Consider the following 13,439-nt stretch of genomic DNA (forward strand, 5'->3'; position numbering starts at 1 on the left):
GCAGCATGTCTGAATGTTAGCCAGCCATGCTGTAAAAATGGGACCTTGCTGGGCTCCTTGGGGAAAGCCTGTGTGAGTGGCTCAGCAGGCCCAGCCCCACTGCTCAGAGCCCAGGGCAGAGCACGCTGCTGCCAGTGGGGGGTGGTGAGACCAAGACAATGGCATCAGCTTTACAGGAAAAGGACGGTGGTGAGACAAAGACAATGGCATCAGCCTTACAGGAAAGGACGCACTCCTAGGCCCTTTACATTAGAAAACAGTGTATTTGACAGCAAACAGTGAAGAATTCCATTTATTACATAAAATAGCCCTGCCATTTAGGAAACATCCTTTCTCTTAGGATAAAGGATAGGTATTTCTTCACTTGAGAACTTTCCAATTCCTCCTCTGCTCCCCCCCTTCAGATGGTGTCTGCCCTTCCAAAGGGCGAAGGGGAACGGCCCTGAGAGCACCCCATTGCTGCGGCCCTATCGCCCCACTCCCACTCCCCATTTCTTATTGCTGGGATAAGTTTGGAAAGAGCCAGGGGACCGAGTGAAGGACGATAACCAACATAGTGAGTTCAAAACCCCATGAAAGATGTCACTCTGGGATGAACTATTTAGGAATTAGTTGAAGAAATAACTGGTTCTTGAAGAATGGGGAGGGTTTTATGGAGAGAGAGTCGAGTGTGGGAGACATCTCAATACTGGGGGAAGCGTCTGTAAGCAAAGGCCTGGAGGAAAGGGTGTGCGAGGCGTGCCCTGGGCATCTACAGAAGACTGACGGCAGAGGAAGGGACGTGTGAGAGGGAAGTAGGAGGTGGGTTTGAGAAAACCGGGCCAAGGCCATATTGTGGGGGGTGATTCCATCAGCCCTGATGAGATCAGTAAGGGACAAAACATGAGATAAGGGAACGCAAACATGTCTGTGATGTGGGCAGATATTTACAGTCAGCATATGCTCTGGGCTCAGGAAATACAACGAGAAGTCCCTGGGTAATTGGATCCCAGGCCCCAGAGGGGAAGCAGAGCTCCAGCAAGCCAAGCAAACTCAGGTCTGCTCTGTGGAGGGTTGGGAGGACCCCTATGTCCACTGGGGCCAGTCCTCCTCATCAGTACTTTCTGCCTTGGTCCACCACTGAGAAATCCGGGGTGCAGGTGACAAGAGCATTTCTGGCATGTGTACGGAGTCTGGGGGAATCGCCACCTGCTCGAGCTCTGCTGGAATGTTCAAGAGGCTGCTTGCATTTGATTAAAAGCTCCATCTTCCTCCAGGAAAGGAGCCAGGTCAGCGGGAGCCTGATTACCAGCAGAAGTCTTAGAGAAGCATGAAGGCAAGCGAAGGGCCCGGGCTCTGCTGCTTCCAAACACGCAGCCGTGTTTAACCACGGGGAGCTCTGAACCTTTCCAGCCCCAGTTCGGTCTTCAGTTTCCCGGCTGTGCTTTGGCCACAATCCTGTGATCCTCCTGAAAAGCCAGGTGAGAATAGATGTGCTAAGCTAAATCCAGGCCGATCCTTTCCCAGGAAAAGAGTCAGGGAATGTGCTAGGCGCATGTCTGAGAAAGAGCTGTGCCTGTTAGTCTGTTATCTTCATGGTTTGCATATTCTGTTCTGCAAAGTCAAGGCGGGGGTAAGGGCAAGAGGACCTTTAGACAAGTCTCTGCGTTCTGCCCTGACTCAAAGAGCAGCCTGTTGAACATCTCTGCAATGTCCCAGATGTCCCCTGGGCCCTCCCAGACCTTTGAGAGCCAGGTCAAATTGTCCTGGGAAGGAGTTTTCAATTTTAAAGCCTCTGCCTCAGCCAAGTGTTCCCCAAGATGACACAAGTCCCTAGAGGGCCCATTGTACCATGCTTCTCTTTGTTCAGTGAGTCCTACCTCCTTGCAAAGTTCTGCATCACTTTGCTAAAGACAAAAAAATGAGACCAGGCCCTGGCCAGTTGGCTTAGTGGTAGAGTGTTGGCCTGGTATGTGGATGTCCTGGGTTCGATTCCCAGCCAGGGCACACAGGTGAAGTGTCCATCTGCTTCTCCACCCCTCCCCCTCATTCTTCTCTCCTTCTCTTCCCCTACTGCAGCCAAGGCTCCATTGGAGAGAGTTGGCCCCAGGGCTCTGAGGATGACTTCATGGCCTCTGCCTCAGGGGCTAAGAAGAGCTCCGTTGCTGAGCAACAGAGCAACACCCCAGATGGGCAGAGCATCGCTCCCTACTGGGCTTGCTGGGTGGATCCTGGTCGGGCACACACGGGAGTCTGTCTCTCCCCATCCTCTCGCTGAATTAGGAGAAAGAAAAAGAAAGAAAGAAAGAAAGAAAGAAAGAAAGAAAGAAAGAAAGAAAGAAAGAAAGAAAGAAAGGAAGGAAGGAAGGAAGGAAGGAAGGAAGGAAGGAAAGATGAGACCACATCTCTGATTTCCATGAGGAAAAAATAAATAAACTAAAGAAAATAAAAAAGCCTCAGTCATGAGAAGGACATGTGAGCACTGTAGGCCTTAGGAAAGAGCTGGGAGTCACAAGGAGAGGGTCCTGTGCTCCCACCATGACAAGCAGCCCTGAGTCTGTATTGGCCAGTCCTTCTCTTGAACATCACTTCAGTGTCCTCGTCCCTGGACTCTGCTCTCCCTTTACTCAAACGGCTAAATATGTCCCTTCCTACCGATGGCTCCTCTGTCCCCGTCTTTTCTTTTTCTTCTCTTTTTTCCTTTACTCCAAAAATTCTGCCTAAGCCTCCAGAGTTTTACTATACAACTTAACCCATCATCCAGATATCTTTTTCCAAACAGTTGATCCAGTGGATTCTTGTTATTCACAGCAGCTACTGTAAAACCTACAAAATCACCACAAGCGTGAATCAGCAGACGCTGACCCACCACTCCAAGAAGAAATACAGGGCGTGGTCCTGCGTGCCTCCGGTCACATTTTTATTAACCAGTCCATACATAACTTTGTTTTGCTATTCCATGAGAGCTTATTTTAGTAGATGTCATGGATTCATTAACAATCAAACTCACAGCCAACAACACCATCACCCAAGCCTGAAGACAGCTTACCTAACACACAGGTGTTCTCTGTAAGAAACATCACAGCCTTCTTCGGAACAGTAGGCAGCATTTCAGCACTATGCTTGGGAACCATTTTAAACAGCAAAATTTCCAACCAAAAAAGCATAAAAATGCAAAAAAAAAAAAAAAAAAGTGGCACTAAACAGACCTTAAAAAGGACACACATACAGTGTAAGAGCCAAAAGAAGGCAGAATGTCACCTTGTTTTACGGCAGCTAGAAACGTGCTTCAGGTGACAATCATGTCTGTGAATAGCAGGGAGACACCACAGACTTTGATTTGGGGCTTACAAATAACTTTTAGTAAGTAGTACGTTAAAAAATGTGGAACTGGCAGATCATTCAGATGAACTGTATGTTTTTTTCGAAGAAGCATGATGGTGCCAGCCATTAAGGTACTAGCTCTTTAATTTTGTCACTATATATATATATATATCCGCATATGATTTTACATGAAAAATTGATGCTGCTGCTGAAGGAAATGAAAACCATTGTTTTAGGAAACCTGACCCACGGTTCATTCAAGTTGTGATTATCATTCTTGTCTGGTAATGGGGAACTGATGAACCTTGTCAATCAGGTTGAGTCTTTTATGGAAAGAGAGCCCACGTGCCCCACAGAACACAGAGAGAGTCCCCAGGTGGAGATGTTACATGACGTTGGGGAGGTTACATATCATTTTATAGATTTGTATTAATATTTGGTAGAGAAGATAACCTCAAGGTCATAAATTTATTGACCTGTAGGACATTAACTAGTTGGTTTTTTTTAATCTCATCTAGGAACCTTATTCTAGAATTCTTTTTGTCCAAACTGGCTAAAGGTGGACCCTAACAGTCCAACTTTCCCCTCACATAAGCCTGGGAACCATTCTTCAGACCTTCCAAACTCTCCATGTACCCAGCAGATTGTTGTAAATGTTGGGAATGTACTGCTGTTTCAATTAAAAGACAAGAAACCCTGCTGTCGTGAACTCAGGTGTTCATGTTGAGAAGCAGCACCAGTTTCTTCTCTGTGAAACGTTTCCCTCGAGGCTCTGGGGTCAGCATTGGATGAAGCGCAGTAAATTCAGGCTGACGATAGGTTTACTGCAAGCGAGTTGATGTTTTCCGAGCGCCACCAAGTTCCCAGGTATGCTGCCACTGACTGCTTTCACGCTCCCCCCTGCTGTTGGCCACCAGACAGAACTGAAGGATGGAGGGGCGGGTGTGCATGTGTGTGCGCGCGCGCACCTGTTATCTTCATTCTAGTTATTTGAACAGTGTGTTAGCCTCAGTCTTTTGAGGTCCATGGGGCATGCTATTCAGCTGCAGAAACCCAAGTCTGGCTTGTCCTCCAGCAGGCGACATGGGCAAGGGCGGCCATGATATTTAGAGGTGGCCTTTCGGTCTCTTAGCGTACACCTCCCTCCATGGTCACCACCATTTTGACGCAAAGGCGTTACAATCATCCCGTTTGGCAGAAGGGAGAAAGGAACAGTGACTCCCTGGGTGAGAGCAGCACTCAGTCTAGGCTCAGATGAAACAAAGAAATGATTGTAGATGTTAATCAGAGTAGAGCTTTGTTAATTTGAGAGTTGCTTAACACTGTTTATTTTTTTTTAATTATCCCAAACATAGAAATAAAACAAAGTCAAGAACGTGTCTTCTCAAGGTCATGTTGGAACATTGTGTAACCGAGTCACTTGAGGATTATTTAATTATTTAGGGCAGCAGTTTTTAAGCTTTGCTTCCCATTGGAAATACCTGCAATTTGAAAAACAAAAACAAACAAACAAACGAAAAACAGAGACTCGTCTCCTCATTTCCAGACATTCTGATTTAATGATATGGGATGATGTCATGGGTTGCATAATGTGCCCCACCCACACCCCAAAGATGTCCATGACCCATGCTCAGAACTTGTTTGGGAACCCACTTATTCAACAAAAGTACCTGTGTTCGGTTTGACATTATTTGATAAGAGTCAGATACTATTACAAAAGCTTGTGCTACTTTATAGATTTCTATTTGGCAGAGAGGATAATCTTGCCATGATTTTTGTTTTTTAGGACATTAACTAGTTTTCTATCTAGTTTAAAGTTGTATCCTAGAATTTCTTTTTTTTTCTAAAATGGCTATAAATATTTAGTTCTTTTCCATGCTTTTGGAACCAACTTTATTATCATGCCAGTTCCTTCAGTAAGTTCAATACATTTTTTATATATGTTCATTCTATATTTGAGTGCCATGCTTTTAACTCTTTGAAAATAGTTTCACATGTTTAATAATAAGTATTTTTATGAGGAGGCATAAAATTACACGAGAATACCAGCTTAACACCTTTGGAAGGGCTTGAAGTAAAGTTGAACTTACTTCCAAAGTTATGGATCGAAGACCAGACCGGTGACTGTCATTGAAGTCACATAGGCTGTAGTTGGGAGAAGCCCATTGTCTGCATTCACCTTCCCGGTTCTCAGGGTCTGTTGTCAGGTGAAGTTGGCTTTAAATCCTCGCTGTGCTCTCTAGTAGCTGTAGGATCTTGAGAATACCTTCTTAACGTCTCAATTTCTTCATCTAAAAATTGTAATAATCTGCATCCTACCATCATTAGAGATATTCAATGACAAAGGGCATATAAATAATCATTTAGCCTAGTGCCTGACACCAGGGTGGTACTCAATTTAAACATTACCCAGACAACTGAGCACTGCTGGCAGCCACACCCCCTGTTTCTATCACTGGCAGTGCCAAGGATGGTAGTGACCATTGCAGGGATGGCGAGATTACAATAGATGGCCTAGAGACTTCAGCTGCTTCCCAGAAGGTGTACCTTTGGGCCTGTAGTAATGTTACCCCAACACAGACCCTGCAGAGCTTTTTAAGCTGAAGACCTACATTTCACACTGGGGAGACTTGCTATTGTTTGCCTGTTTTTTGTTTTGTTTTGTTTTTAGTTTTTTTTTACATTTCTTCCATTAAAGTATTTTCCTCTCACTGATATGCTGGGCTTCAAATTACATGCTGTGGCAGTTAAATCACAATCAATGAGCTTTGCATTTCTTCCCCTAGTTATGCTTCAACATGGCTGAAAGGGTGGGCACTGTTAGCAGATGAAATGACTCTGAGACCATGAATTGAGGCAGCGAGAAAGGCTACGTTCATTTACAACTCTCCTTTGCTGAGCTCCAAGTGACAGCACATCCACACACGTCCTGACCAGGGCGGGAGATGCATGCACCTACCTCTCCGTGGAGTCTGTGGATCTCTTCCCTGAGCTGCTGAGATCATGGTCTGATTACAAAGGCTTGTACACGGAGCTGGGAGGAAGTCGGATCCAGCAAAGTCAAGTGACTAAGAATCTGCAGAGATTGGTTTCAGGGATTAAATAACTACTCTGTTAGTTGATCCAAGTGTGAGTCAAGAGAGATAGGAATGATAACTATGTGAGGAATTTGGACGAGATAAAGTGCCAGATAGGTAAGGTCTCACTTAGGGTCAGCCAAAGGTTATGTGAAAAATAAGTGAAGCAAGGCTGCATCCATCACTAGATAGTGGCAAACAGAAACGGACACTTGCCGTTTACTGAGCGTGCATGAGAACAGCAGCCCCTCGCTTGCGTAAATCATGTAAGAGAGCAGATAGTTTCATTTACAAGTATCAAAAATTCATCAATTAATTCGGTTGCTCAGTTACTCAACAAATGTTTATTGATGGTCTACAAACACTAGGCAATGTGCTAAATAAGGGTAAAGAGCTCAGCCTCAAGGAGCTCACAGTCTCTGCAATCCACGTGAGATGTGACTGGGGCGTCTGTAGCCAGGTGGTGTAGCCAGGTGGTGGTGTCAAAGGAATGAGTGGTGTCATGTGAGAGGTTTTTAAAAACTGCGATTATGTTACGTGAGTTAATGTCTACATCCACACAGTTAGCTGTACTTTCAGACATCTAGAAAAAAACTCTTCTGTAGTCCTATTTTAGTAGACTCTGACAAATGGAAGGCAGTTCACTTCCTAACCAATTCATTAATGTGCAGGTGAGAATTTATTTTCTGCAGGCAAAATACCACCATTTACTTTCCACCAGCAGACTTATCTGCTTCTGTTGAAAGATCCCTTGCCCTTACCCAGGCCTTGACCAGGGGCAGCTCAAGCCCTGGAGGTGCCTGACTTGTCCCACGGTACCATGAACTCTGGTAAACTGAACGCCATTGGGTTCCCGACGGGCAGGCTCATGCCCTTCACCATAGTGAGGTCTAAGGCACAGGCCTCGCCACAGAACAGCTCCTGCGAAATTCACCGGCTTACACGTGTGAAGGTGAGCGCTGAGCCTCCCAGGTGCAGCACCTGACCACTGATTGTAGGGCAACCCTCAGGAGCTGGGCCTCAAAGAGAGAGAAGAGAAAACCGCAAGCCTGCTTTTCTACTGTCAGGAATGATCAGCACTTTGGTTGCAGCCAGAAGATGTGTTCAAGTAAAGGAAACAGAATCACCTTGTATAATAGATTTATTTAATTTCCAGACAGAACAATGGTTTTAGACCTTTTTATACATGGAGACCAGTGGCCTAGCTGGCCAGAAACAGAAACACATAATGAATAAAGTTGTATCTTACTGCACATAACAGTGCAACATGGTACAAGCTGCTGGTGCTTGATTTCCGAACTCCACGTGTGCGATGCACTGGATACTACACAAGTTTGTCCAGATACTTTCTATCTATTGCACATGACTTGTAAATGTTCTGCATGGTGCAAAATGTTGTTTGAACGAGTCCTCAAGTTTTGAAGATATGTAAGACAACCTGAATAGTATTCTCATTGATGATGCCGGCTGATAAGTGGCAATCACCCTGAGTATAAGCAAATTGACTAAGATCATTGGATGTATAATCTTCATACAACATCAGGGTGGTTAACTCTTTCATGGACCAGCACAAAACTTCTGACAGACTGGCAGTTAAAAAACGTTGAGGTAGAAGGTATGTTCATTACATTATTTGAGGATATTTAGTTCTACTATAAAAGATTAGCATACACATAAGATAGATAAAACTCATGTGTTACACGTTATACTAGGTTGAATAGTACCTGCCCCCCAAATTTCATGTTTACCTGGTACTTATGAATGTCATGTTCTCTGGAAGTAATGTGTTTATAGATATAATTAGCCAAGATAAAATCATACTAGATTAGTGTGCCCCCTAAATCCAATGGCTGGTATCCCTAAAAGAAGGCCATATGAGACAGAAAACAAAAAGAAAGGCACATGAAGACAGAGGCAGAGGTCAGAGTGATGTGTCTATAGGCAGGAAACAGCAAGGGTTGCTGGCAACCACCTGAGCCAGGAGAGGGCATGGAACACATGTCCCTCGGAGCCCACAGGAGGAACCACCACTGCTGGATCCCTGAGTTCAGACTTCTGACCTCTAGAAATGTGACAGAATAAAGTTCTGCTAGACAAGTGAGACATAAATAAAGCTGAGCATGTGTATGCCCCACATAGATGGAAGGAGAAAAAAGATACAAGAGACATTAATATTCATGAACTTCTAAATATTTATGAGGCACATTAGGCAATCAATGCTCATGAGGTCTTAAAGTGGCCAGTCATTGGTGATACCCACTCTCGTTCCGTTGTTCAAAATATGCACACAAAAGCCATGATAACTCAACACAGTATTGGTGAGTGCCAGCTGTGACCAGATGTATTTGTCCGGTGACTATCTGATGGAACAAGTTTGGGTTGTTCCTAGGTGCCTTCTAGCTGTTGATCCCTTTGACTCACACCTCACCTTTGGTTGGCAGTGAAAGTTCTTATGACAAGGAAGGGGAATTGGGGAGTGAAGAAAGGAATAGAAGCAGGGAGGTAGGGAGGGAGAGAACATTCAAATATTGTGTAATCCAGGATTCAGGCAGTGTGACCCACTCTTCTTGAACTTTATCCTAAGTCTGTTAACCAAAGCATCTCTTTACTCTCGCTTCTCATTGTGCATTTTAAATGGACATAAACCATTGATTTTAGCATTGTAATTTGCTTGTGAGCCCTTCTGTTCCATGACTTCTGGAATAGCTTACCTAGTGGTATATAAGGAAGCAACGTTCCCATGCCATACCAAGGAGATCAGTTTACCTGGTAACATTTCCTGGAAACTAGGTATTTTTAAGCAAACATTTATTAAAGGCCTCCTACAAGCTGGGCACCATTCCTGCTGTACAGTAATGAGCAATGCAGATTTGGACTTTGACCTGGTGATTAGAGTCCTGCAAGAAGAAAGATAGCGAATGTGTCAGGTAAAATGATCATGACTGTGGAAGTGTCCAGTACAACAAAGCCCACAAGGGGGGTATGTACCCCAGTCTAGAGCAGTCCGGGAGTACTTCCTGGAGGAAAGATGTTCAAACTGAGAGCAGAAGAGCAGGTAAGAGGCCAGGGATTTGGTACAATGTATGAGGCAGAGGGAGCAAGACGAGCAGAGGCCCAGAGGTAAGCACCAACATGGCAGCTTCGTGCAACTGAAATAAATCCAGTGTGGTCTTAAACACAGAGAAGACACAGGAAAAGGTGAGTGATGGAACTGGCAAGGGAATGGAGACTTTTGAAGTCATGTACAGTATAGAGATTGAGCTTTACCCTCAGCTATTGGGAAACCTCTGAAGGGTTTTAGACAAGGGAGAGCATGTGAAATATTTATTTAAGAAAGGTCAGTGTTGAGGGGAAATAAGCTAGTCAGCAGTGACACTGGAAATGAGGAGACCAATAGGATATTGCAGTGGTCTGGACAAGACACGGTGGGGTAGTGGTGACGGCGATGGAAATGAGGATGGTTCACAAGATACTTACGAGGTAGAATGGAAGGATCTTCATGGCTGATTGTATATGGGAGAGGAGGAAATGGAAAGGCTCCAGTGGGGAGTTAGATGTATGGTCCTGAAACCCAGAAAGGGCACTGGAGCAGATAAATAGATCTGGGTGTCAAGAGCTTATTCAAAGGTGGAAATGAAAGACGTGCTAGTTATTTGGCCTTCAGCAGAGCAGGAAGTTCTTAAATCATGGCTGTTGCCCTGGCCGGTTGGCTCAGCGGTAGAGCGTCGGCCTAGCGTGCGGAAGACCCGGGTTCGATTCCCGGCCAGGGCACACAGGAGAAGTGCCCATTTGCTTCTCCACCCCTCCGCCGCGCTTTCCTCTCTGTCTCTCTCTTCCCCTCCCGCAGCCAAGGCTCCATTGGAGCAAAGATGGCCCGGGCGCTGGGGATGGCTCTGTGGCCTCTGCCTCAGGCGCTAGAGTAGCTCTGGTCGCAACATGGCGACGCCCAGGATGGGCAGAGCATCGCCCCCTGGTGGGCAGAGCGTCGCCCCATGGTGGGCGTGCCGGGTGGATCCCGGTCGGGCGCATGCGGGAGTCTGTCTGACTGTCTCTCCCTATTTCCAGCTTCAGAAAAATGAAAAAAAAAAAAAAAAATCATGGCTGTCTACTGGATACAGGGGTTCTAAGAACCAGGTACAACCAACATATAAACCAAGAGGTTTGTAAAGGAAATCTGGGGAGAGTCCAGATTGTCAAGTGCAGCACACTTTACAAAAGGAGAGGGCATAGCAAGAAACAAGATTACTGGTCATGGCCTGGAGATACAAGGGCCAGAGAAAAAGACTAAGAGAAACAAAGAAAAAGTGTGGAATGTAGATTCTGAACTTAGAATTCATCTTTGCAAACTCAATTCATACCTATGGGTATAAAATGCATATCTGATCATCTCTATTTAGTATAACTATTTAGTTAAACTGTATTTAGTGCATACGGTTTTGAAATAATTATTCTCTATTTCAGATATAGTCTTAAATTATCCTTTATAAATTGAGAATCCCAGTCTGGGAAGCATGGAAGTATATCATTGAACCTGAGTATGGATAGCGGAGCCCAGCTGAGATAGCAGAGTATGCAAAGGAGGATTAAGGTCGGTTGAGGCCCTGGGCACAGAAGAAAATATTGGGCCCCTTCCATTAGAAAGAAGTATAAAGTTGGGGTTTTGCAGGGCCCTTCAGAAGTTAGGGCCCAGGGCACGCACCCTGTGTGCCTGCTGTTAAATCCACCTCTGCACCGGGAATACATCACACAGTCAGTCCCCTGTGTTTATGCACAAACTATCTTCCGGATGAGGAGGGAGACGGGGTTGACAGACCTAACGTGTGAGTCTCAGCACTTGCCCTTCCATTAACTTCATAGGAAGACGGAGGTCAGCCTGGACCATTCCATAAAGGACTGTTCCAGGGACAACTTGGGCCTGACTAAAATGAAATCCTGACATAGACAGAAGTGTTCACTAGGTAGCAGCTCGCCTGTGTGAGGGAGACGGAGGCAACCCTAAACCTCAAACCTTCCAGGCGCTGAAGTAGGTAAGTGGGACTGTGAAGTGGAGATACTTTCCAAATTCAGATTCCACAGCAAGAGAAAGAGCAGGAAGTTGAAGGGGAGCTCACGTGTATTTCCTCTTACTCACCCCAAGAATTGCTTTTGGAAGGTTTTTTTGATCTCATGAGCCATGTTAGGTTTTACATATAACACCTAGTATTTGTCTTTGTGCTACTGATGAAATGATAGATTCTAAATTCAGCCCCCACTGCTTCACATATTGTTTTAGGACTGATATTTCCAGCTGCTTTAGTATTGAAAAATATGAAACATGTTTAGAATGATGGAGAGTCGTTACACTACCAAGCTCTCAGATCGCTGTATTCAGAACAAACCCACCCATATGCTATTGGTCAGCCATCTTTCTCCCTCCGCATCTTTCTCCCTCCGCATGTTAGGTATACCTTCTCGGGAAAGCTTCTTCCTCTGGTCTCTGCCTCAGTTCTCTGGATGTTCAATATTGTTCACGTCACTTACTCTCAGGAGAACAAAATAAAATCTAAGAAAAATGACAAACATTTTTAGTTACCTATTAAGGACTTTTCTGACTGAAAAGATGGCAAAATGTTGTTTTTTCCCCCCACTTCTCCATAGCCACTTCCTATTCTAGAGATCACTAGCAAAAAAAAAAAAAATAGATGGAATAGATGTGGAAGTGTTAGGGTACAGAGATGCCCAGAACAAGCACGGCCCCTTCTTCCATGACCTCTGCGTCCTTCCTGAATCTCTAAGGTAGGACGTGACAGACGTAGCTTATTTATACAATACAAATCATTCTGGAAAATTGCGTGGAAATTTAATTCTATAGATTAAATAATGTATTTTATTTTATTTTATTTTTTATTGAATTTGTTAGGGTAACGCTGGTTAACTGAATTATGTGGGTTTTAACTGCAGGGTTTAACGACAAATCATCTGTCCTGTGTGCTCACCACCATCCATCACGTTAGGCCACCACCCCCTTTATCTACCTTCTTCCACGGCCCCGCCCCCAGCAATCACCACGCTGTTGTTCACGTCTATGAGTTTTCTTCTCTTTTAAATCATATTCTAATTTTAACTAATTAGCTTGCTGGTTTTGATACAATGAGGAATTCTCTAATTTGCATTTTATTTTTTAAGATGAGCTCAATAAGATAAGAAAGGATTTGTCCATATTGATAAAAATAACAATCTGTGTGAAAATATTTTGCAAATGGAAAAAAAACTGTTAGTCCAACTGTTGACAGAGAGTATAGATAGTATATTAATTATCTATTGTTGCCTAAAAATTATCCCAAGACCTAGCAATTTAATATTTCAAGAAGGGTGAAAAGGAGAAATTAAGATAAAAACAAAAAAAATACCTAGTAGCTTAAAACAACTAACAATATAGTTTATAGTTTCTTTTTTTGAGAGAGAGAGAGAGAGAGAGAGAGACAAGGAGAGAGAGAGACAAGGAGAGAGAGAGACAGAAACTTCAAGCTGCTCCTGTACGTGCCCTTAACTGAGGATCAAACTGGCAACCTCTGTGCTTTGGAACAACACTCCAAACTGAGCTATCTGGCCAGGGTTTAGTTTTTATTACTATTTAGAGAGACAGAGAGAGGAAGGGAGAGAGAAGGGAAGCATTCATTTGTTGGTCCACTCAGTCATGCATTGTTTGGTTGCTTCCGTATATGTCCTGACTGGGTATTGAACCCGCAACCTTGTCATTTCAGGACGATGTTCTTAACCTACTGAACTAGCCAGCAAGGGCCAGTTTATAGTTTCTGAGGGTCAAGAAACTGGGTGTTGCGGGTTTAGGATGGTCATTAAGTTGAAGTTAATCTTTGGGTTGGAGCTGCAGTCTTCGAAGACTTAACTAGGGCAGGAGGATCCACTTCCAAATTCACTCCCGAAGCTGCTGCCAGGAGGTTCCAGTTCCTTTGTCCATGGGTATCTCTCTGGGCTGCTCTCATCGTGGTTTTCTGAGACACAATATTTATATGAGAAACAGAACAGCCAGACAGAGGCCAAAGTATTTAATAACCTGAT

General features: G+C 44.4%; 1 non-coding gene across 1 annotated transcript; it reads left to right on the top strand.

The window, feature by feature from the left end:
• The first annotated feature begins 10,075 nt into the window (after window positions 1-10,075).
• TRNAA-AGC (transfer RNA alanine (anticodon AGC)) lies at window positions 10,076-10,151 on the top strand. Its single transcript has one exon. It is a non-coding gene; the product is annotated as a tRNA-Ala (tRNA).
• The last annotated feature ends 3,288 nt before the right edge of the window (window positions 10,152-13,439 follow it).

The sequence above is a fragment of the Saccopteryx leptura genome, chromosome 4 (assembly GCF_036850995.1).
Source record: "Saccopteryx leptura isolate mSacLep1 chromosome 4, mSacLep1_pri_phased_curated, whole genome shotgun sequence".
Lineage (NCBI taxonomy): Eukaryota > Metazoa > Chordata > Mammalia > Chiroptera > Emballonuridae > Saccopteryx > Saccopteryx leptura.